Source organism: Temnothorax longispinosus, chromosome 7 (assembly GCF_030848805.1).
Source record: "Temnothorax longispinosus isolate EJ_2023e chromosome 7, Tlon_JGU_v1, whole genome shotgun sequence".
NCBI lineage: Eukaryota > Metazoa > Arthropoda > Insecta > Hymenoptera > Formicidae > Temnothorax > Temnothorax longispinosus.
Genome location: NC_092364.1, coordinates 20,408,768 through 20,433,159, shown reverse-complemented (window position 1 = coordinate 20,433,159; position 24,392 = coordinate 20,408,768). Strand labels below are relative to the sequence as shown.

Sequence of the window (24,392 nt, the reverse complement as noted above, 5' to 3'; positions counted from 1 at the left end):
AGTAAAATTATACATAGATATATTTTCAACCTTTTTTGTCAAAGAGTCAAATTAAAATCTTTGTAATAACTGGCGGACAAGATAAGTTTTATTTTTGAAAATTATATAAAAATAAAATATTTTTATTTCTTAATTTTTTTATATTACAAAAGTCCGATGCAGCGACGACCGAACTGAAGAACTAAAAGCGCAACGATTATATATATAATATTTTAACGAACTAGATAAAAATTCATGGGGACCGGATCCATATTGCGATTTGAAGTACTTTTTATCACAATTATTTTAAATATCTATAATTCCATAAAATTTTCATTAAAGAAAAAATAATTATAATATCTTTTCTTCGCGTATCAAAAACAAATTTCATAATAAACGCAACCCCTTCATGACATATGCGTGTATCGTTTGCTCAGGTTGAGAGCGTGATCGCATATCCAGTGCGACAATGGTCTTCAACAATGGTCTTCGACTTGCCACTGGTAGATGGAAGCACGGTGAATGGAAGAGGTCGACGTAGCGCTATTAAAGGGGCGGTGCGCCATGCAGCCCTCCTGACCCCCCGGCCCGATCGAGGATTCATGGCTGGCACCAAGAGGAAGAGGTATATGCACAGGCGGAGAGGCAGAGATAGAGGCACGGAGGCAGTGACGGTGGCGGTGGCGGTAGCGGAGGCAGAGACAGAGAGAAAAAGAGAGACATCGCGAGAGAGGATGAGCGATGGAAGAGAGAGAGAGAGAGAGCAGGAGAAGGGGGCGGAGGGGAACGAAAGGGACGCAAAGGGTAGCAACGGCAGAGTCGCGACGAGCGGCGGGGCGGAGAGGAGATACGAAAATGGAGTAAAGGAAAAAAAAGCCCGGCTGTGCCGGGCAAATTATAGGGAAAAACGAGGTGGGACGCGCGGCGCCGCGCGTTGCGGAGAGGAGGCAGCCCCGTGGCCGCGCGGCGGCACTCGCTCACTCACGGCGGAGGACAACGACGTCGCCGACGACGACGACGACGACGACGACGACGACGAGGAGGACGAGGACGAGGTGGAAGAAGAGAATGGAGGCACCGGGAGGGGAGGAAGAGTGGCGCCACGGCAATTCCGGACTCGCGTTCAACGTTCCCGGCGGAGTTACCGCGCGAGGATACCCGCGTGAAGCCGGCGCGCAAAGCGGAGGATTCAAAGAGGGCCCCGGCGTGCGCGCGCGCCCGCGCGCACAACCCGCGTGTGTGTGGAAACACTTCTTTCTCCCCTTTGGGGGCCGCGTCTTCTTCCGCGCGCGCGGGTAATTGACGAGAAAGTGACGAAGAGAGCCGGGGCACGCGATAAGGAGAGATAGCGCTCCTCCGGAGGGCGACGAGGGAGGGAAGAGCGCGGAGAGCGAGAAAGAGAGAGAAGGACAGCAGGAGGGGGTAGACACACAAGTACAGTACGCACCTCTCTCTTACGTGTTACGTGCGGTCAGTGCGAGAGGCTGCGACGTGCCGCGAGCATGCGTCTGCGACCAACGGCCCTTAAGGCGTACGAGCAGCACGCCGACTCGCCTTCGTCGCGGTTGTCGCCTTCATCGTCACCGTCATCGCCGCCTTAATCACGCGCGCATCATCACCACCGCTACCACCCACCAATCGTCCGTCGGCATTATCATCGTCGCCATCGCCGTCGTCACCGGTTGCCGTCGTCGCGAATGTTCCGTTTGCCGGGGGCTCCAGGTAGTATCCGCGCGAGAGGAATCGAAGTGGGACACGGATGCGTCGCGCATCGATCGACGAAAAAAAAAGGGGGGTACCGGGATCGGTCGCCCGTCGCCCGTCGCCCGGCGATATAGTGTCCGCGAGGATTGACGTGCTCGCGCCGCGGCCCTCGCTGGAGCGCGTCAGTGAATAATGAAGCTTCGCGGCTTCGGCCGAAGCCGCGCGGCCCGCCGCGCGTCGACGCTCTGTGCCCCGACGAGCGTCGCGAGCACTGTGTGCGTACGTTTTACGAGTGCCATTCAGCCAGCCAGTGCGCTCATCGCTATGAATGTAGCCGGCTGCCCGAAAGGAGGCTGCTCCGCGCGACTCGCATGCGACGTTGACGTGTCATAGCCGCGTCTACCACCGATATACCGATTGAAATCGCCACGCGAGATACGATTGCGCGCGCGCGCGCGCTTTCGAAACAGAGAGAAAGAGAGAGAGAGAGAGAGAGAGAGAGAGACAGTATCGCGAGCTCGGGAGAAGAGATCCGTCTTCTTGAGGAACACTCGAAAGCACTCGAGAGATGGAGTCGTGATCGAAACCCGCCGTACCTCCGACGTCAACGAGATCGTCCACGCGTCTCGCGACCGATACCGCGCGTGTATCTCGTCCTTCGCGTGATTTCGCGCGTTTTCAGAATCGTGAGACCGACTGATCGTCGTCCACGTCGCAGCGATTAGGCAAATCGGCAAACTGGACGCGGAGGTCAGCAGCGGCGGCGGCAGTGGCCGCAGGGGTGTCAGCCCGACACCCCTCAGCAGTATAAACGTAAGTCCCATAGTCTCGATTATACCCCGATCTCTCGCGTTAATTTCGGTCGTCGCGGTTTTTCTCATTTAAGATAATCCGACGATCGCTGTTCTTCCACTCTCTTTTCATTTAATAATCGAATAAGACGTTCTCTTAAAATCTTTGTACCCTCTCAATTGCACTTGTAATCACATTTCTGAAGGCGTGAATGTCGATTTAATTTGCGCGGATGCAAGCTTCGCGAATACTGTACAAGTTTGACGATCAGTTTTAATAACATTCCGGTTTTTATGAGAAATATCGCCGTCATTTATAGCGCCGTCTTGAATTAACGAGAATTCCACGATCGTCCTTACTCATGATTTTACGAGAATCCCGCGGTTACCTCTAGTCGCTTTAATTTCCTCAAGTTTCCGCGATCGCGTTTAATCTCCTTCCGACACGATCATCTTGATATTACGAGAATCTAACGATCGTCTCTTAAATGGGACCTCGAATTTACTGCCGCGGAAATTATTTCGGATTTTGTGGGTTTTTTTTCTTTCCCCTAAGAACATGGTGAACATTTCTATGATGAACATTTCTATTTCAACGTGAGCCTTATGAGGCTTGAAACAAATCCGCCGCTTTCATTGTTTTCTTTATTACTTTGTGAGAATCTCACCAATAATTTCGATCCCGTTACGACTTCCTAATATTGTCTTGCTTCTTTTCCATGAGAATTCGTCATTCATGAGTTGGAGCACGTAGTCAAATCAAGAATTAATATTCCCTACTCTTGCTCCTTTCCCAATTTAGATCGCATGCACCTAGGTAATTGCGCTAAATGATTTTCGAACGTACGATGTGTCGATGCACGGTACCTCCACCGTGAGCGCGTGCATATAATTGGTGGCCCTACATACGTAAAAGGGAATTGCACGGACGTGTCATGAGAAATTAATGCCGGCGAGTGGCGTCCATGGTGGTGTCTCCTTTACCGCATCCGGTCCTCCCCCTTTGCGGAGTCACCTCTAGTTAAACGCGACGAGGAGCTCATGCGAAAACGACGTGCACTCGTATACATCCGACCACCCGTGCCACACGATCGATCTTTGCTCGCTGGAAGTGACCTGCACACCGGCGAAACAATGGGAATGGAACATTCGTCGCGAGCTCGTATCGACTACCTCGTTTACCTGCCCCGCTCGTTTCTACATCAAATCGAATCGACCGCCATTATTATCTACGACGAGGGAACCCAGTGAGAAATGTACAGTTGAACCCGACGTCGATAATCTGATATCGAAATAAGTTAAAATTTTGATCGATTCGACATCGAAGTCGTATCAAATGTCAACGAATCTTCAACTGTCGTTTCAACCTCGTTTCGATGTCGAATCGACCAAAATTTTAACTTTATTTTGATATCATATTATCGACATTGATTCGACGTCGGATGAACTATACATTTCTCACTAGGATACTTTACGAATCGTTCAGTCAAAAAGATGAAGTCAATCAATTCGTTTTAATCAGCTCTTCTACGTCACCTTTCTGACTGGGACTGGGAAACTTACTAAAGCGTCGGCGTGTTTTATTTCAGACTGTATATCAATCAAACTTTATCATTCGTGCCTCTTCTAGGTACTTCTTCTGAGACAGGTCTTATTTAAGAGCACGGTAGAAACGATACCGACAGCATCCTCTATCATTCGGATGTCTTTGTTCCTCGCGCCTCACGTCTCACGATCGGGATCGGCATCAGCGCGAGATAGAATGGTATCGATAAACGGCGCGATGAGTGGCCCCGTGTATGGGATCTCCCGCAAAGTTTTAACGCGTCCGGTCCTCCGGAGAGATCGCGGCGAGGGCGCACAGTTCGCTAGTTGCCAGCCAATGTAATAAACGTTACTATGTTGCTACGCCCCGTTCACGCCCCCCTGCCATACGTCGGCCGAAGAGCGATTTATGCGAACAACTATGCGCCGACGTATATAAGCCGTTCCTAAGACGATTTGCGGGCGTGATAAAAATTCGACCGTCTTTCTACGTTTACGGCTTTAATTGCGCTAAGAACAAGAATACAATCCTCGGGATGGTGTTAAAACGGTGCAAAAATAAAATATTTGAAGTACAATAGATTCGTGAAGCTCTCCCCCCTCCTTCCGTGTCTGGTCTTATTATTCGGTCACGCGTCCAGCTTGAAAGTGACCATGATACGTGTGTTGTTACATTTTCAAGTTAAACTAAGTTATTTAAAATGAGCGTGTACGAATGACGTTGTTATGACGATAAATTCCCATAGACCACACAGTAATAATTATAATAACGATGTACATACGTACTTGGAAGCGATTAGCACCCGTTCAGGGTGTAATTAGCGGCACGATACAGCGCCGAAGAAATTACATAAGCTATATCGCACGGTTATGTATGTCATTACTGTCGTTATATATGGAGCAATTATATTGACAAATGTTTTTGCAAAATAGATTCAAATTCCTCCATTCGAGGAGAGCGTAAACGATATTCCGGCGAAATGGTCTCTTCACATCGAAGGACGCGAACTGCCCTATTGGAAATTATGAAACGAGCCGTAGCGCAAGTCGAGTTTAGGCTTGCTCGATCGAGATGGGGCTCGAAGTGGTTCGAACGACGGTCGAAAGATGAAGAACGCCGCACTGACACCCGTCCACACACCTCCGCGCCAGTTTAATTAATTTATGGCTAGCGAGAGGCGCCATCGGACAGTTACGGTCTCGAAGGGGCGGGCTGAAGCGGAGTAACATTGGCTAGTTCGATCTGCGGCCTGCAAAAAAGCCCCCACGACACGACAGGCACCGGTGGACGAGAGATATTAGCGCTTGTCAAAGACAAGTTAGCGCGACCTGCGAACGCACGACAGCTTGCGGAAAGCAGCGCGCACGAATAAGCCACAATTCCGGCGGTCAGAGCTGGCAATTAACCCGTCCCTCTCTGAAAATCCACGCGTGCCCTGCGTTGCGCATCGGGGCTCCCTCATTAGCGGTTTCCCTCCATCGTGAACTTTGCACCTGCAAATTGCCACCGCCATTTGCGAGCGCGGTGAGGTAGGGTAGAGTCCCGCGGAAAGGGCGAGGGAGAGGCGATGGAGAGGCCTAGAAATCAGGGATGCAACGGATAAGATAGTCTCGAACCGCGAGAACCCCAGTTGCAGCTGTTGCAGATTACGGCGATACCATCGGCCGCGGAGAGATGCGCCCGGTGCATTCGAGCGGACGGCGTAACGACGTAACGACACCGAAAGGAACTGAAGAACATCGAGAAGCAACGAGACTGGCCAAAGAAAGAGTATGAAATGAATGATATACAAGGAAGTGAACAAGAAGAACATTCGAGGGCTGAGGCAGCACAGCGATATATAGAAAATACAGTCGTATCTCTCATTACATATATGAGCAAAAAATTAATTTACCATGCAGTTGATACTGGTAATAGCACGCATTAATTTACTTTTCCAGCGTCTACTATTTACTTCTCTCGAGCTGTGATTCATACACAGGATAACGCTAACAGCGATACTAATTAAAATACCATCACCGACCGCATCTTTCCGTCTTCGCAGAATTCTCTTGTTACGCTTTACTTTTGCTTTTATTCTTCGCCGTCATTATCCGTTACGTTCTCGCCAGGGCATTTTTTAAATCGAAAGATCGTATCGATCTAGGATCATCAATTGCAAGCCGTGCGCTGCCGCTTATAATTTTGGGAATGTCTGACGATAACGTTGATTAATAATTTTGTTTAGGAAGCCTCGGTACCGGCGAATCGATCCGGGGACACGCGCGTGGAATAAAACGACCGGATTATGCAAACGGGAATTCGATTTTGTCACTTTTGATTTACGAGATTTCTTATGACGTGGCGGTGTGTTCCGAGGGTGAGGAAGGACCGGAAAATGCGGGACGCGCGAGTTAACACGAGAAGGCGAGGGATGGACCCTGCCGCGAAGCACGAGAGAGGGAGAGAAAGAGAGAAAGCTATCGCGACCACCAACTATTTACATTCTCCGGATAAGTGCACTATTAACTAACCTCGCGCTAATATCTACGTTTTCTACCTCATTATGTTAATTGTGGGATCAGCGACCCTCGAGGCCACGAAGGGGCACCGCATCGTCGCCACCACGCTGCCGGTCCACGAGCTAACGTGATGCTTCGTGCATTTTGCGCTTATCTCGCGAAACACTGTACATACACGCGTCACGAAAGAAACAACGACGCTAAAGAGACGGGCATACTATCTACTGAAATTAAAAAAAATCGACGTTCTTTTTTAAGACTTCAATTTCCAAGTGAACGTTTCATCGATAAGAATTTTTCTCTCGCAATGTTCTCATCGTTGGGAGACGCGGCCTCCAAAAAATTCTCTCCTCCCAACTATGAAGTAACTTCTCGCACACGCAGGATGTCGTTCTCCATTTGTAGAGGTAGCTGACAACATCGCGTCCGCGATCGTAGCACACGGCACGTAGAAACGAAAAGAGAGCGGCAAAAACGGCGCCTTCGTCGCCCCCGGCGAAGACTGGAAGCCGTTTCGTAATCGCGGCCTGGATCATTTTCTGCACGACTGCCCGGGAAATTAGATCACCTACCTCTACCTCTCATCCCGGTAGCGAGATCTAGGCAGGTTTCATCGCGCGATACAGGAAGGACTTCTTATTCTCCTTTCGTCCATTTTTCCGCTTCATTTTCTTCTTGTTCATTCCAACTCTCCCTCGCCCGGATCCCTCTTCCTCCTCCCTGCCCCTGCCTCGGACTTCTTCCACTTTCCATTGCGATGCTCTCTTCCTTTCAGGCCGCACAGGTGGCCGCTCGCCATCGCCTGACATCGACAACTCGTTGCCGGTGATTTAGCAATTAGTTACGTTCCGTTTTTTTTTTCTTATACTAGTATCGATGCATATCGACATGTTGACTCGTTTCTCGTCCTCGTTGGATCTCGCTATTTCTCGATAAATTCATAATACCGTTAATATGCAATCCGTTATCGCCGTCAATAGGAGTATCGAGTTGCCTGGTATTTTACACACCTATAACTCACGATGTTTTTATTGCTGAAAGAGAATAAATCGAGCGCGCGCGCGCGCGCGTGGTACAATAATTATATATATCTCAAACAAAATAAAATCGTTGTGTAACGGAAGTGGAGAAATGTTGCACACATTTCTATGGAATAAATTCAGATTGCGAAATTACGCGGAAACGACGTCTTACAAGGCGAAATAATGAATGCGCCGCAGAGAATTTTTCCCGTACGTATACGGCGAAGGTAGAGAGCGCGATTAATGGCATACAAGCACGTCCGAGCGAGCTTCGAGCAGGCATTTGTCGGGATACAGACAGTTTGCAGCGCAAAACAAAAATAAAAAGGGTATAGCCGCAATTATCGGTGCCCCGAAAAGGGCGCGCGCGGAGAACTTCTGCACACACATCATGCGAGATTAGTCGGAATATCGAACTCCAAGTCCGTTGAATTATCGGATCGCGAAGAGACCCCGTGAATGCCGCTCTCGCGGAGCTACGGTCCAGAGGATTATAAGCGACTTAAAATCTCTCCTTCATCACTTCCCCCTCTCTCTCCCTTTACCCGAGTTGATCCTCTCCTCCCAACGGATCTTTCTGCCCTTCTTCTACTCCGTCTTCTTCTTCTTCTTCTTCTCCGTCTTCTTCTTCTTCATCTTCATCCTTCTCCTGCTCCTCTCTCTGGTTCTTGGGGTCCGACTTTGCTTTTGGCTCGGGTCGGGCGTAATCGGTTCCCCGAAGCCAGTGCTCATTATCGACCCGCCGGCCTGGCAATTACCTGCGAAGCCTCTTTCGACTTCGTGTGTGCCAGCCAAGCGCAGTTTCCGACTCTACGCGAGACCTTCCGAGACCCGTCTCGACGGAAGTTCGAAGAGCAGGAAGAGAACCAGCAGAAGGAAGTTCTCTCTTTAGCACAGGAGTTGTATCAAAGTTCGATAATAAATTTATCACACGCTAAAGATACTCTCTCATTCCAAATTTATCTACGCCGCAATATAATGATTAAGTGCGTTTCAAGTGAACTTGATTGAGGCTGTGATTTTCACTAACTACTCAAATTGGGGATAATGGCAGACAACATCGCGCGTTAAAATATATTGTCTGGAAAAGAAAATACGAGCAATGCGGCAGGGCGATCGCTGATAATCATCGAACGAGTTTGCAGTACGTTATAATTGCGGTTGCCAAGTTCGCACCATTTACCGGAAGAATGTTATGCAAGACATATGAGGGAAGACCGCATTTTCTCGCGGCGACGAACGTTGGATCAGCCTACCTCGTGTTTCTTCAGAGAAATGCACGACTGTTGCCGCGGAGGAAGATTCCTTTTCTTAATTATCGCAATTTGATATTTAAACTGTTTTACACACACGGTGATACAAATTGCATTTATTATTTATATAGTTTCATAAAAGATATAACTGGATATAACAGAAAGATGCGGAACTAATACCGTATCAATTTCAAATCAGTAAAAATTTTTGTAATATAAGAATAGAATAAACTAAAATATAATTATTATCATCGAACTGTCCCACAGAACTTTTGCACATGTAATTTTAAATAATTCAGTTTTAAAAGATCAAATAGTTCCTTGAATCATTAACTATTGTTATATTAGTGTTATCACGCTTGTGTAAGCATGACAGGAAAACTAGTAGTAATATCGGTAATAAATTCAAACTAGATACAAAAACCTTGCTCCAAATAATTGTCTTAAACACATAAATACATTTGTATCACCAGCAACAATTAAAGTAATTTAAAAAAAACATAAGATTATCTTTCTTTCTTCAGGTATACGGTTTCCTTTCGGAAAGATCTGTTTCTTATCGTTCATTTTCGTCTTATTTCTATATTTAAAGTTCATCCCGGGCGACTTTCCAGTTTCCGTTGCGTCGGCTCGAAAAACTGCGGACTCTAGCGGACGGGAGTCGTTCCACTTCGTGGAAGAGTCCGTTAGTTAAGTGCTCGCGTATCGCGCGAAGTCGTGAGAGCACGACCTCGCCAAGAGGAATGAGTAACTCGCCTCGGCAAAAGGCAATTTTGTTGATAGCGATTCGTCGCACCATGCCAAAGAAGTCGTTTCTAAAAGTTGCGAATACCGCGCTCGCGTTTCAACGCGCGGTTGTGCGTACGACAATTGAAGGAATTAGAAACGTGTCTCGAAATCTTTGTGTGGCAGGAACCTTCCAAGAAACTCATTATTTTGATAATTTAATAAAGAAACTATCCCCTCGAAATATAAATGCCAGGAGTTTACGGTCACATTAAAAAAAAAAATGTACGGTGTGTACATATATATAATATATATATACACATCTACCTTTAAATACAATAAAAGTGTCTGCTCGAGATAATTGGCGCTCTTATCAGCTTCATACGAACGGAACGACGAAAGCGTTAAGCGCAGACGGAGAAACGGGCGATCGGCAGATCTCGCGTGGCCATCTTACGTGTCGTTTCCGAGATTTCCGAGAAGTCGGCCGGAAAGGACAATAAACATAATCACATCGCAAACTGAATCCAGACTCCGGCGGCACAGCGGTATATACCCGTCACCGGGGCCGGTAACGATGTGTAATTACTTTCTAGCGCATCGCGTAGAATCGCCGCTCGATTTCGCGTGACGTCATTAATTTGCACGGGGCGTCGGCGTTAATTAATCCTAGTTCCATATCGCGCGGCGATAAAACAAATAACTCGTCGACTCGCCGCGAGCCGCAACGAGACTCCTTTATCTCGCGGTGTGATAAACGATGGACGCCTACGCCCTTCAACGTTGCGTCTAATCCGTAACAATTTGTCCGACATTCCGCGTATCGTTTTTACGAACGAAGAATCGTCATTGCTGTTGTCCGTTTTAATATATCGAACGTTTCGATGGCAAACGGAGACGTCGATTGCGAGGCTGTTTGCGTTTATCAACGTTCGCAATTTTGCACGCGCGAAAAGATATAAGACGGTTTCTTAAACCCGTGGTTTACGGGGTTTAGCACGGTGAGGCTTGTGCGGTTAAAAGCCTCGTGGCTGGCACGCAACGAGAAAAGTGGCACCGCGTTCAGAGGTAATAAAACTCGCATTACACGGCGCGTAATACGTGCGTAAAGTATGCGCGCACATGTAATAACGCGAATGAGATCCAGATACTGAATCCACCCTTTTTAGACTATATTATTTTCGGATTCGCAAATACCGTCAAATCTCGGTGTACCATAGCTACGTTTCTAAAGTGAACGTAGACAACAATTACCCAGGTCTTTATCAGCCATCTCTTGTGCGTATGTGGTGCATTGCCGAACTTTACGCAATTTCCGAAAGAATACAAGCGAGATCGCGGATACGAGCAGAAAGGGCGGAGGTGGCGGGGGCGGGTGTGGGGTGGGTGTGGAGGAAGGCGCCAGCGGTTCTTGGTACAGCCGGATCGTGTTCCTGGTGCGGCAATACCGGTATCCCTTCATTCCTGAGTAATCGCCAGGCCCAAGGCACACACTATCCACCATTCGCCATTTTCTAAATGCGTCGGCTTAATGTAAGCGCGTTACGAGAGCCCTGCATTCACCCGAGTTTCCCGCTTTGCTGGCAGAAGTTTTCTCACAGTCTTCCTTGACCGCTGCGCTTCCTGGTTAATCCCGCAACTTCTCGCTTGCTTTTCGTCAACTCGAAAATCGTCCCAATCGCTAATCAAATTCTTATGATGCGTATATATCTCGCGTTTACGATTTTGCTTCGCCAATTCTCGTATTGAAGCATTCGGGAATCGTCATCTGCGAGATGCGTCGGTCCAGAGAGAGAAAGAGAGAACTACGAGCGTGACACGTCGCCACTTTGTTCAGTAAATTCATCGCGTTAACGAATTAGCTCGAAGCGACAAGCTCCGGATTCCAGAAATTCAGAGACCGAGGTTCTGCCACGGTAGGATCGGACTTCCCGGAATGCGTTCTCGTAACAAGACATCAAGCTAATAATACACGACTTTGGCGCTCGGGTCGTCGGCGAAAGTAAAGCACTCGACATTAATTAATTGTACGCCGCACACGTACGCGTTTCGCGTCCTGCGCGACTTCGTTTTGGGTCGACCAACAGGGGTGTTATATGACACACGTCGCGTCGTTAAAAATACACTACCTCACGTTCCGCGCGCTCGAAGGTCCCGAACGAACCGAATTTCCACGTAATTTCGTGGGAGGGTCAGCCTCCCACCTGGCAATGTGCCGGACATTATGACGGGGACATGTTGATGCGGCACAGTCGGACCGGGCGTGCGCATCAGATGGCGGAGCTAAATCACCGTCGAGGGATCTAAGATAACGCTGACTACATTTTAATTACTCCTCGCATCGGACAGAATGCAGAATGACATCAAGATGACCGGGCGGGCCGCGGCGCGGCGTACTGGCAGAGGAAGGACGCGGCTGCACGCGGTGCATTGACCGCGCGTAAAAGAGCGCTCTCCACTTTGCCAGTTCGCTCTTAATCACGATCCGATGCAAATAAGGCCAAGACGAGTGGTGACAGCGATAACAGCGCCGATAATTGCTCGATCGCTCCGTCTTACGCGTCAGTCCTACGGATCATCTTTTATATCCATCGAGGAACGATCTCTTGATCACAATTTCCTATTTGTATTTATTTGCGACGTAAATGTTAGCATTGGTGTGTGTGTGTTGTTTCTTGGTATCGCAAAATCGTTTCGTTCAATATCATCGAGATATACCGTAAATGTCCATAAACGGTCATCGGTAACTTCGACGCTTGAACGCTGCCGTTCGGGAGCGCATCGCGGCGCGGCGTTGACGAGCGGGCTCGAGAACGAAATCGGCGGCCGAGATCGCGTGAAATTACAGCGGGGCTAGATCCGCGGCGGAAGTGCATATCGGCGTAGTATGCAACTGCCGCGTACAATTACCTCGTTTTCTACACGCCGTGCCGCGCGGTGCGCGGTGCCGCGCGAGGAGAAAAGCGTTTTCTAAAGGAGATTGACGGTAGCACGAATGCGAGAAGGGAGGCTAATACGCGCGGCGCAACAAGGTGCATATAACGCTATATACGAGAGTACGGGAGAGTACGGGTATTAAGTAGCGGTATTTACGGAGCCACAATTATCCCCGTTTTCATGCCGATGATCCCTCGGCTTGAGCGCGCGGGGCTCTCGGACTTTGACTACGTGGGAACTCTCGTCTCGAGGCGGCCGTTCGCGGGAGTTCGCGCGGCGACGTGCGCGGCTCGCTCGCGTTTTCCGTCATTGCCACCTTTGGTTTGCCGTTATCGGCGCGAAGTGCGCAATTATCGTGCCTTACCGGGTCGTACCTGGATACCTCCGTGGTTTTCTCGGCATCGTTCTCGCGCGCGCGCGCTCGCCCGACCTGCGTGTGGGAGGTAGCGGAAGGTTTCGCGGAATTTCGAGCGAAACGGACGAGCCGATCGCACGAGGCGGTTGAACGAGGGAAGTTGAAGCAGTCGCACGAGCGAATTTAGACCTTTCCGTCGACTTTAATCGCTCCAAGGTCGCGCGCGGATGGACACGCGATCGACGGCAAAATTTTCAGGTAGAGCCAGGACGACTCTCGTGCTGGCGAATATCGAGCAGGCCTGTTCGGCGATCTAGACGAGCGAGCGAGAGTCGGATGAAAAATGCAGAGATGGTCCGCGGTTGTAAATATCGTGAAAAAAATGTTAACTATATAATATTTAAAAAAAAGGAAACCGTATATTAAATCCAGAAGTTCCACTCTTTCGAAACATACATCTTTAATAGGATAACTGATACAGAACCGTGCGTGGATAATGATTAAATGCCTGGCACTAATTACGATAATTAGAAAAATTATTCAATCCGATCGAACGTAAACATACAGGATCAAAAAGAGACAGAGAGAGAGAGAGAGAAAGAGAGAGGTAGATTTTAATCTGCTTTGAAAGACGTATGATGCGCGCGCGACGCATCGGAAATTACCACTAACTTGAACTACGAGCTAGATTTTACGTAACAATCGTGGTCGAGATGTTTCTTTGCATACCGGTCAACCGGACCTGACGCGGTTAGCCGGCGCAATAATCCATGCTACTAACGATCTCGTAAATGCTTCGATCGATATCACAGTCAACGTTCCTTGTCGGTTTTCCGCGTGTAGACCGCAAAGACTTGCAGTGCGAGAGTTCCTTTTTTTTAGATACTCTGGATAATCGCCCGTTCCAGTGTGCCGTGACAACGTTTCTTGATGAAAGAAGATAAATAAGGGTAACTAGTTTCTCATTAATAATTTCAACGTGCAACGCGCACAAGTATGATTTGAAAAATCTTATCGTCGGCAAGTTTTATTAGATCCAATAACGTGGCAAGCATAAATTCAAATTTTCTAAAAGTGTGAAACCGGGGAAAGGAAAATATAGTGGCCCGTGTGGCGCGCGACGTAAGTATTGCTGCTGCATCGGGACAACTGGGTCGAGTGATACGAGTTATCGGAGAAAGAAAAACGCAAAGTTCAATTTCCGTGATTGCGCCGGTCCCCGCGATCATCGTGACCGGTTTCTTTCCGAACGCAAAGGAATAAGGTACGCACGCCGTTCCCCTTTCTGGACTGGTAATTGCCCATTATCTCTCGCTCTGCAACTTTGTCGACCGATTACAGCGGGGCAGGTAATATACAAAACGATAAGCGCGGCACCGTCGGGCGGACGTCGCTGAGCCGAACCACGCGTAATTTCTTACGAACAAAAATTCTTACCGTAACGCGAAAAAACGTGTATACTTCTGTTTCACAACTCGTGCATGCGTGGAGATTACTTTATGACACGAGTGAACGTACAGGCTTTGATTAACATGCGTGCGCGGTTATACGTATAGCAGTAGGTCGAGGAACGAGATAATGGTATATATAGCAAGAGGTTGATCTTGAACGGCCTATTTTAATATTTATGGAGGCCTGCTGCTTAATAAAAAACGGAAACTCCCGACGCACGCGAGCGCGAAGAATTGAATGCAATTAAAACGATAATAAAATCCCGTAAACACAGTGATTTCTGCGCTTATTATAATAATGAGTGAAATAACCGACGACTATATTACAACAATCATAAATCAATTTGTTTGGAGAAAACATTTTCTTGTTTGGGCTCGGAGCTCGACGAGGTGAACGGTTAGAAGCGCGATGCGGAGACGACGCGCGCGTGCAGATTCTGAGATGGCGTGAATTCGGGAAAGAAAGGAAAACTACCGGGATACTTTCGAACGTGGCTTCCGCGTAACAGAGCTACCAGCCCGCTGTCTGATCGTGACGCTTTGAAAGGGGCCGACAGAAAACGTCGTCATTATACACCTTGAGACTTCGTGGGTATATCGACGAGCGAAAACTTACGACAAGCACGCAATCTACGAGTCTCTCCTGTGGCGTCCTTGAAACGGGACCAATTCCCACCCTCAGTGCCGGTCACTTGCGTTTGTGTGTCGGAAACGTATCGACGGTCTCTCTTTTTTCTTCTCTTTCTCTCTCTCTCTCTCTCTCTCAGTCTTATGGCTCGTCTTTTACCTACATCGTTGCTTAGTATCATTTCTGGGAATTGAAATTACCTTCGTGAGCATTTTTCTACTTCCGACTTACGCAATAACGCGAGCAGAAGAGGTGCGGGAGCAGGGACGCATGACGTCACTCTCGTAATGATGTCGTTGAATTTCTTGGTATCTAAAGGATCACTTAATCGAAACAAGACGTAGCGTGGCCGAACTACGAGATCGTTTTGCGACGGCGTAAAAAAATATTGAAGATTCCACATGGATGCATCAGTCGATGCATCGCGGCACGATCTTGTAACTTGTCCGGGTGAAAAGGTAGGTCGCGCGTGAAGGAGATTCGACGGCTTTTGAGTGACGCACACGCACGCCGTTGCGTGATTGCCGTTATGAATGCCCCCAATCTGTGGCGTGCGACAAAGCGACGAGACCGACGAGGAAGAATCGAGAACCCGTATTCCCGCGGATCGAACGAAAGGCGCGATCCTTATAACGCGAGAGAATCCGATTCGAAATCTCTCGGAAATAATAATTAAAAGATGTGTAACGAGATTTCCGTGGTCCGTGGAAAACTGCGGAGAACATATCTAACGGGTTAGTTATTGGTGCGTGTTACAGCCGATAACGCGTTTCTGGTCTTCGTGTATAATAGGCCAATCATACGCGATTGCCTAGAGACAGAGGCGATTAGCATAATCGTTATTATAATTTGATACGGCTGCTAAACCGACCGCGATTACAAAACGATCGTGGATAATTATGTTTGATTATCAGCGGACTATTGCGAGTTTCGGCATCGTTTCCTCGACACGTTTCTAATTGCATTGCAGGAATGTGGCAAAACAAGGTGACAAGGTTCGTGTATGTATACGCGAGCGTAATTGCTTTGCTCGCGTTTGTTATATACCGATTAATCGACACGCGGTATTAACGTGAGGAGTGACTGGCTAATTTTCCTGAGAGAGCAACGCTATTTAAAATTATAAATTAATTCGATACAAACTCTATATTATTCAGAACAGGCCTATGATTCCGTGGAAACTTCCTGCGGAAGTAGGAAGAGAGAGAGAGAGAAAAAAAGCGCAAACAGAATAATAAAAATTCAACTCTGCGTCACGGTAAAGTGAATCCGCCGCAAAAGGGGGAAGACACCGTGCTGCTGGCAAAAAATAAAAGTCCACTCGAGTCCTAAAGTGATATACGGTGTTCTCGATTTCCGCGCACGCGTCTGTCCCGCCCTCATGAATTCCATTGACTCAATCTTCCTCGAAACCGCTTTCCCGCCATCACCGTGAACGAGGAAAGTCCTGAGTCTAAAATTTCATTGGATGACGAGACACATTTTACGAAAACTGGCTATTGAACGCGAGCGTATGAGCTGCGGGAGAATAGCAATTGGAGAATTCGGGAGGCCGAGGGGATGTTTGAAACTTTATAAAGCGAAAAGTTTTTATAATGTCTTACGCGTTCGTTTCATAATTTTTTTACTCTGTAAACGCGATCAACGAGCGACATAAATCGGATGATGGCCAATGCGGCGAGGATTTCGCGGATTACGAAAACACCGCATCAGCAACGGCGCGCACAATTTACCGGAATGTCCGCATCGATTCCCGCGGTCACGTCGCTCAGAGACCTCTTCCTCTTCTCCTCTCGCCGTTTCTCCCTCTAGGCCCCCCCTTTCTCGCCCTCCCAACCGCACCGAAATCGAATCTTCCACCGCCGCCATCCACGAACGAATCCACCCCGTGACACCCAACGGCATTCGCCGACAGTGCCACTCAGGGAAACCAAGATGGTTACCGCGTCAGCACTTTCGAGTCTCCGAGAATCATCCCGATGTATCCACCCGCGGCGATATACGTAAGCGATCTCGATAACCCTATTTGCTTGCAATTCCGTTGCGACAAGCGACGCGCTTCTCCATTATCGAGAAATTTTCTCGAAGAAACATGATATGCCATGCTTGCGTGATTTTTATCCGATTTATATAATTCGTACAACCCTGCATTTGTTTCAAGAAAACGAAAAGTAAAAGAGTTTTTAATTTCTTAATTTCCTTTACATTTTTAATAAAGGAGTAATTATTAGCTCTGTTATCCGTCTCTCTTTCTTTCCTCTGATCCGTGGTAATTTCTGCGCAGAAATTTAATCTTTTTGCCGTTGCCAAAACACCCGTTGTTATCTCTTATACCGTACCGAAAATTTGTCTGCCGAGAGACGAGTCGTTCTGAAGAACGAGCGACATGCTCGCGGATAATCGATCGAGCCATCCTTCGCGCTCCCGCGTCTTCTCTCCCGGCTCGAGAGAATTTACGGAGGATCGATGCCGCGGAGCACAGAGCGAAAAGGGGTCGACGAGATGAGGCGGAGGGTGGCCGTTAGGGGGCACGGAAAGAACGTTTAGGATAGCTCTCTCCGTCGAACGGCCGGATAATAATCCGTGCCGTGTACATCCTCTCCGTTACCGCTGCAGCCACGCTACAGCCAATTAATCCGGCAATCACGAGCGGTTCTCCACTGCGCTCTACCTGGTTTATTTGCCATTAAGAAGGAACGGATACCATGCTGGCCGCGCCATTGCGTCGATGAGTGTGGACGGGGTGGAGAAGTGAGGGGCGGGAGGACGAAGAGGGCGAGAAGGACGAATCGAGGATACGCGCGATCGCGCCGTTGATATTGTGAATGGACGGGAAAAAGATCTTAGAGATTTTAGAGAATAAAATCGCGGAAAAGATTGACTGTTCTGGATTTGTTGCAGTTGTACGCCATTTTGCAACTCCGACCTCGTTATCGTCTCGTTTACACCCTTCAGTCATTTGGCCTCGGAATAACCCTTTGTAATATTTCGTTTCCTCGTGGCTCGTTAATTTTCTTCCTGCCGTCCTTCGGTTCCTCCTCTCCTCCGGACTTTTCTCTTTCTGCGAAAATTTCCTCCTCATCTTTCTCGCCGTCGCTTTGTAGCATCCCTCGTCTCTTTTACCAATCTTCCACTCTGGTGGCCGACCAGTTACACGGAGCCTATCGCAACGCTATATGACGCGCAAGTGGAACGTGCTCTCGAGGGCCGTCATTCATCTCTTCTAGCTTGCCTCGCCGCACACCACGGTCGGCGCAGAGATCGCCATCTCCGGACATCGTCGGATGTTTTCTCGGCCTTAACGCGCTATATCCGAGGCATCTTCACCCTCGCGGCGAATCGCGAGTGAGTTACGGCTTTCTCGGAATAATTTTTACCTATGTGGCTTACACAATGACGTTATCGTGCCTCATTAAAATACGTTCGAAGATACAAGTGGAAAATTAGTTATTGCCCATCGAACAACTGCGAAATCTCGCGATATCGAAACGGGAGGGGGGGGAGGCCGATATTTTATTCCGAATCTTTCCGAACGTCTTTAGAGAAGAAAACGTACGCCGGCGGATCACGAATCGGCGACAAATAACGTTATACGTGTCTCGCAACAATGACGTATCCCATTCGAGTTTGATCGCGGAGCGAGCGCTCGACGGTAATTTTCGCGGCACTAATTCGGCAAAGCTTCATTAACCCGACGTCGTGCCCGGTACTTAGGCGACGCGGGGGTATAATCATAGTTTAAATTCGGATCCCATCCATTGAAAATCAGTGGCTCTGACCCGCTTCGCAATCAGGATACCGGTTAGGGTGACGGGGATAGGGTGGGGGCTATCATAGGGCATTTGATCCGCGGCGGGTCATCAATATTGCATGAGGGGACCGCCGAACGCGAGTACGATCATGCCGAATGCTGGGAATCAAAATAGTGACGGAGTTTATAGTTTGCGAGAGAGGGGAACCGCGCTCTCTCTCTTTCGCGTCAACCCCCTCATGGGGATGAGTACCGAGTTTGGATTCGGAACCGCACGCATCGCGTCGTCGGATCGAATATCGAGATATCGAGCGCCAGGATACGTCGAATGAATACGATTCGTCGAGACTCGATCGTGTCATTCCGATCCGTGGAACTTTGATACCCCGGCGCTCCCCGCAATTTTTCTATCATATTATGTTAAACTAACTCGTCACACGCCGCGTTCCATTGCAACAACAACACTTTCATTCGTTCGTGTAGCAACTAATATTTATAAAGTAAAATAGATCGCTCATATGGAATTGCTGCACATTATAAAAAGTTTCGATCTGAATTTTGCCATAATAAAAATAAAAGAATTCTTCTTACGATTTAATCCACTTGTTAAAGTCTTTCTCTTCTTTTTTTTTTCATCGCGCGGTTGGCACTTTACAAGCTCTTTGTGCGTTCTTCGCAAAGTAAATCGAAGAAACGAATCATGCGACAATGCGAGAAACTGGTCGCTCGTTCCCGCCAGGACAGTCAGTTCCAGAAGCTGTCCTTTAATAATTTATTAGCGAGCTTGCCGGCGGAAGGGGAGCTCCTGATTGTGTCGTGTCGTCTGTCCCCTGCAGTGTCGGGACGACTCGCCGCGGGTGGTCCTTGACACGAGCCCGGGTACTTCGATGCTGTTGCTGTTATTAATACAGGGAACCGCGAATCGATTATTTATCAGTCTGGCGAATATTGTCAACTTTTATTCTCGTCATCGAGATAAAAATCGACCTAATACAGCGCGATGCAGGACAATTTGGCAGAAAATCGGTATCTTATGTCGTATAAAAATACTTTGAACGATTAATTACTTCCATAAAACACAGCAGTCTGTAAAACACATTCGCGCTGTATATCGTTGCCATTGTAATCATCACTCGGCGACGCGGCGGTGCGACCAATGCGCGTTAATTCGGAACTCATCGAGCGGTCGCGCGGGGTTAACGATCGAGGTGCCCGGACAAACTATCGGGCGCAGCGATTGCATCACCGATTATTTACTTCGCGACGGGCGCGCGTTAATAACTATTTCGCGGTATCTTTCGCACTTATCGCACATGCGCCCGCTCATTTATACGAAGCTATCAATTACGCGGATCCTTAGGGAAACTCGTCTCGTCTTGCCATTAGTCGGCCGGTTGTTCGATCGTAAGTCATCGTGTAATCGGCCCGCGTCAGAACATTAGGCCCCGTCGCGCGATTCGTCACAATCCACAAGCGGGACTTTTCGTGCGCGCGCGCGCGCGCGCGCGTGAACGTCTCTTCGACCGGCTAGACCTCGATCGTTGGGACCGTTCGCGGTACCGCAGAGGTGCGCCAATAAGAAATGCAAACCTGTCGTTCGTAAATCGACTTTCGTCGTACGTACGTAGCTTTCCGTCGTCGTTTTCACGATCGGGCCCGTGTGAATTAATCCAACGACAGGCCGTTCGTGCGCTCGCGCTCGCGCGCCCACGTGTGTACGTGAATGATACATGCGTATTTCGGGCCGCGTATATAATAACAGGTTGCCAGTACCGGGCCCTCTCTTACCCTCTCGCGGCCTCTCAAGCGGTGATGTATGCGCTAATTGTGAGGCCCCTTCGCTTCGAGACCCAGTCTCCTCCGTTTCCTCGCCCCCTCCGCGCCGCGCCGCTCCGCACCGCTCCGCGCGCGGTGTCTTTTTCTTTCTTCATATACGTGCCTCATCGAGGATATGCCTCCTTCACGTATTCGTTCGATTTTTGCCGCAGATGGAATTTTTATTCGATATTGTGAATCTCTTTGCCGGAAATGTCTCGGGACGTTTTATAAAATCGTTTGCTGAATGCAACGTTGAATTAAAGTTATTATTACGCGATAATAATAGAGTGATCGGCAATAAGCGATGCAAAATGAGTTTTCTTACATGCTCAGTATACAAAGAAATAATATAAATTAGCAGCAAATTGGAGAATAATTGGAACAGCGGGGTTGATTCGAGTCATATCATTTTAACGTTATCGTTGCCCATTAAGGTTTAAAGCAAGAAAACTCAATCGTATCTTCATTCTTTTAATCCAGAGAAATATAACGGCGGTTGGAATATTGCAAAATTTGAAAAGAGCGAAGACCGGCTTGTGTGGTTTAATTCGATTTCAAAGAACCGGCAGATAAGACGGTCATTTCATCTCCATCTTGCCCGAAGGGTTTCGACATCTGCGACGTCGGTACATGCACGATGCATCGATTGCCCGCGGCGTGGCAATTAAGTAATTAAACAAATCTGTCGAAGGTGTTACGAATGAGTCCGTGCACGCCTCGCGATCGCTCGTAACGCACGAAGGGAGTAAAGTCGTTGCCAAAGACGTATGATCGTATTACTTGAAAGTCCCGTTAGATATTCATACGTAATTATTAACTGACTGATGATTAATTAGTAATATAAGGGATAGATGGAACATTGTATCGAGGTGTTCTATACTTCAACTTTTTTACTTATGATAACACATCTGCATCCGTTTTACTAAATGAAAGATAGCTGGTAATTATTTTTATTAAGGTTTGTAATTTTTTCAATAAACTATGTTAATTAAAATTAGAAAATCGAAGTTTTTGAAAAAGGAATCGAAAATTCTCTACATGAAAAAAGAAGAATGCAAGTCTTTACTTACAATTAAATTTTGTTAAAATATTGTTTTTAGTTTTACTTAACAAATATGACAAAACTTGTGCATTAATATATTACGTTGTAGCTGAATAGAAATATTTTTTGTCTTAACGTTTTAATTAATTATTTAAATTAATTGGAAATTATTATCTTTATTGGAAATACGCACATGTGTGTGCGTGCGTGTGTGCGTGACGGACATATCCTGTCTTTCCTAAATTTAAAATCCAATTAAACACGAATCTCATCCGGGGGAGAAATAAATCGCATGCGTGCCGCCGTTACAATGTTGTGACTCCCGGAGCCGACAATCTCGTTGGTACGCAATCGGCCTTAGTACGAACATTAACATCCAGCCCGATCCCGGGTTTAATCAAACGCTAACCGGCGAAGATTTAATCTACCGCAGACTCCCTCGAGAGACCACCCTCCCTGTGCCTCTTTGTCTCTTCCCATCTCTCTCCTTTCCCTTTATTTCTTCTCCCATTCCTGCGTCCTGCGTATCTCATTCTCTCCTTCTCTCTGTCCCGAGTAAGTAATATAATCACAACATCGGGGTGGCGTCGTTATTTACAGGCACTCCATTTGCGGTAGCGAGCGTCAGCCAACGAGGTTGATCGTGGCGACGATATTGACTCCGGCCACGATTAGGGGATAGCTGTATATGCGCGAGTTCTCGGGGTTACACGCTCCCTAATGCGCCTCGGGGCTTAGATCTCGTTTCTAATGCGATTCGGAAGCGATATCGTCCCCGAACGCGCGACACATTGCTCTCATAAAGGAAGCAAATGGATGGGCAAATGGATGGGTGTAAAAAATCTGCGCGACGATTTCGATTTCATGACGTTGCAGCCTGGGTATGCAGGTGTAATTCGGCGCGGATTAATCGAGGAATCGCGCGATTGCGACCGGAAAAAGAGTTGTAGCCTCGTCTTCGCGGCAGAAACTTTATGTACTGCACCGGCCGGAAAGACGATGCTATCTCGATTGAGTCGTTCATCGGCCGATTTCGATCTACCGGCAGCTCTGGTTGGCCCTCGCGGCGGAGAGGACAGTACCTTTGTCGCTCCGGCGAAATCGATGGGCGACTCCATCACCGAGCTCTGCACGCCAATTAAGCAATTAAAACATCGTACGTTCTCTTGTCCATCGGCGATGGAAGGAGCTTTCACGATAACCGACGACGGCTATCTTGGACGTGCGATTCAGTCGCCACGAGAAAATTAAGAATGATTCGAATTCATTAACCACTAACGCATTACGAAAGCCAGACTGAACCTATCTGTATCGCGATGTCGCCCTTAGCGGCTAATAAATAATTCGCCTTCCCTCGTGTAATCGTGTAATAGATCGAAATATTTCTAATATATATTTTTATGACGGACAATATCTCGCCGATTAATCTTGAATGTGAATAATGAATGTTCGGATCAGCGACAACACGTAACGGTATACGCCACATAATTCAATGATTATGATGTCGCGAAGGGGAGAAGGGGAAAGGGGCAGGTGACGCTGCGACGGATGTCGCCCCGAAGCGCGAGTTTGCAGCGATTCGTCGGCACGAATCGCGGAGGCTACGGCCTTAATTCCAGTAATCTTCGCGTCAGAGCTGCTTCCGATGCCGCGGCACGGCGCGGGCGATGCGCGGCGAACGGCGATGCTCCGCCGCCGCCGCCGCTGGATGCTGGCGAGGTTCGATAGAAGCGGTGGAAGCCGATCTAACAAGCGAGAGCGCACCGAATAATAACACACAGAGGACCGAAGGAGAGGAGAGCGTTCCGCGGCTCGTAAGACACCCAAGTAACACGGGAAGAGACGCGGAGGGGGGAGGGGGATACAGGGAGGGCTCAACGGCCGGTCGCGGGGGGGAAGAGAGGAGGGATTCGATAATTACTACCGGGAGTCGTGGAGGCGGCCCACGGAATCCTCCTCCCGCAACGAGCGCAAACGCGCAATTATTCCCCATCGCCATCCGAGGCCGGGATCTCCGATTCCGCGTTCCCTCTGCCCCGATATAGCGTGTACACCACGCGCGCGCTTCGCGCGGATGCCCCGAAGAGGCTCCCGGTGTTCGATCGTTATGCGCGCCCCCGATATTATCTCCCTCGCTCCGTTCACTCGCTCGCTCGGTAGCTCCTCTCTCGGATTTCCCGCGCGCGCGTGCCGACGCGTGAAAAACCTAACCGCGAGGCTGGAAACCGAAGCGAGAGGTTTGCGCGCTCCGGTGAATGGCTAAGATGAAAAGCCTTCATCGCGGTCGTACCCTTTTTCCGCTTATACGTCTATGAAAGATTTGTCGCGTACCATTGTTTTTGCAGTTAATTAAGATCTCCTGCGCCGATTCCTCGTCTAATATCCGACTGCAATGAGCGGGTGTCTGATCCCTGTTAGATATGAATTGTAATGGCACACGCACGCACGAGAGGATGTATACGCGATGTTGCGATCGTCCGGACTCTGTCGTGACGCGGGATCGTAAAGAACGAAGCCACGGTTGCGTTACTTTATGGGATTCGCTTTATCATAATCTTTTTATTTTACAAAGCGTCCTTTCATGTTTTCCAACACCTTCCCCTCGCCGCGCCTCGCCCGTCTTATTTTTCACGACGACCTCGCGTGCGTATTTTTGGCGGCGGTGCTATGTGAGAAGCTGCGCTATCCTTCTGTGTTCGCGTTGCGGAGCGCTGCGTCTTTGCTAAAGCGTCACGGACGGACGAACGTGGTCGTAATGGGCGTGGTAGTCCGGCATCAGAGGGTCGCAACGCATCGAGTTCGCGTTTATTTACGCGCGTGTATACGCGCGTGCGAGTCGACGCGTGACACGAGACACGCTTCGTCGATAATGGAGTTTGATTAGAGAA

General features: G+C 48.4%; 2 protein-coding genes across 11 annotated transcripts in view; one reads left to right on the top strand and one right to left on the bottom strand.

Annotated features, from left to right (window-relative positions):
• LOC139816639 (uncharacterized) overlaps positions 1-24,392 on the bottom strand; it is a 174,068-nt gene that overhangs the window by 36,719 nt on the left and 112,957 nt on the right. For 2 of the 10 annotated variants that reach the window (XM_071784277.1, XM_071784281.1), the window contains exon 1: positions 1,427-1,778. The exons of the other annotated variants lie outside the window; for them this stretch is intronic. The gene's annotated coding sequence lies outside the window, so the exon portion shown is untranslated. Of the gene's footprint in view, positions 1-1,426; positions 1,779-24,392 lie in introns of those variants that run through there. 10 annotated transcript variants of the gene reach the window in all.
• Positions 2,188-24,392, top strand: part of Sp1 (transcription factor Sp8) — a 78,425-nt gene continuing 56,220 nt past the window's right edge. Inside the window, exon 1 of the mRNA XM_071784268.1 lies at positions 2,188-2,496. The gene's annotated coding sequence lies outside the window, so the exon portion shown is untranslated. The remainder of the gene's footprint in view (positions 2,497-24,392) is intronic.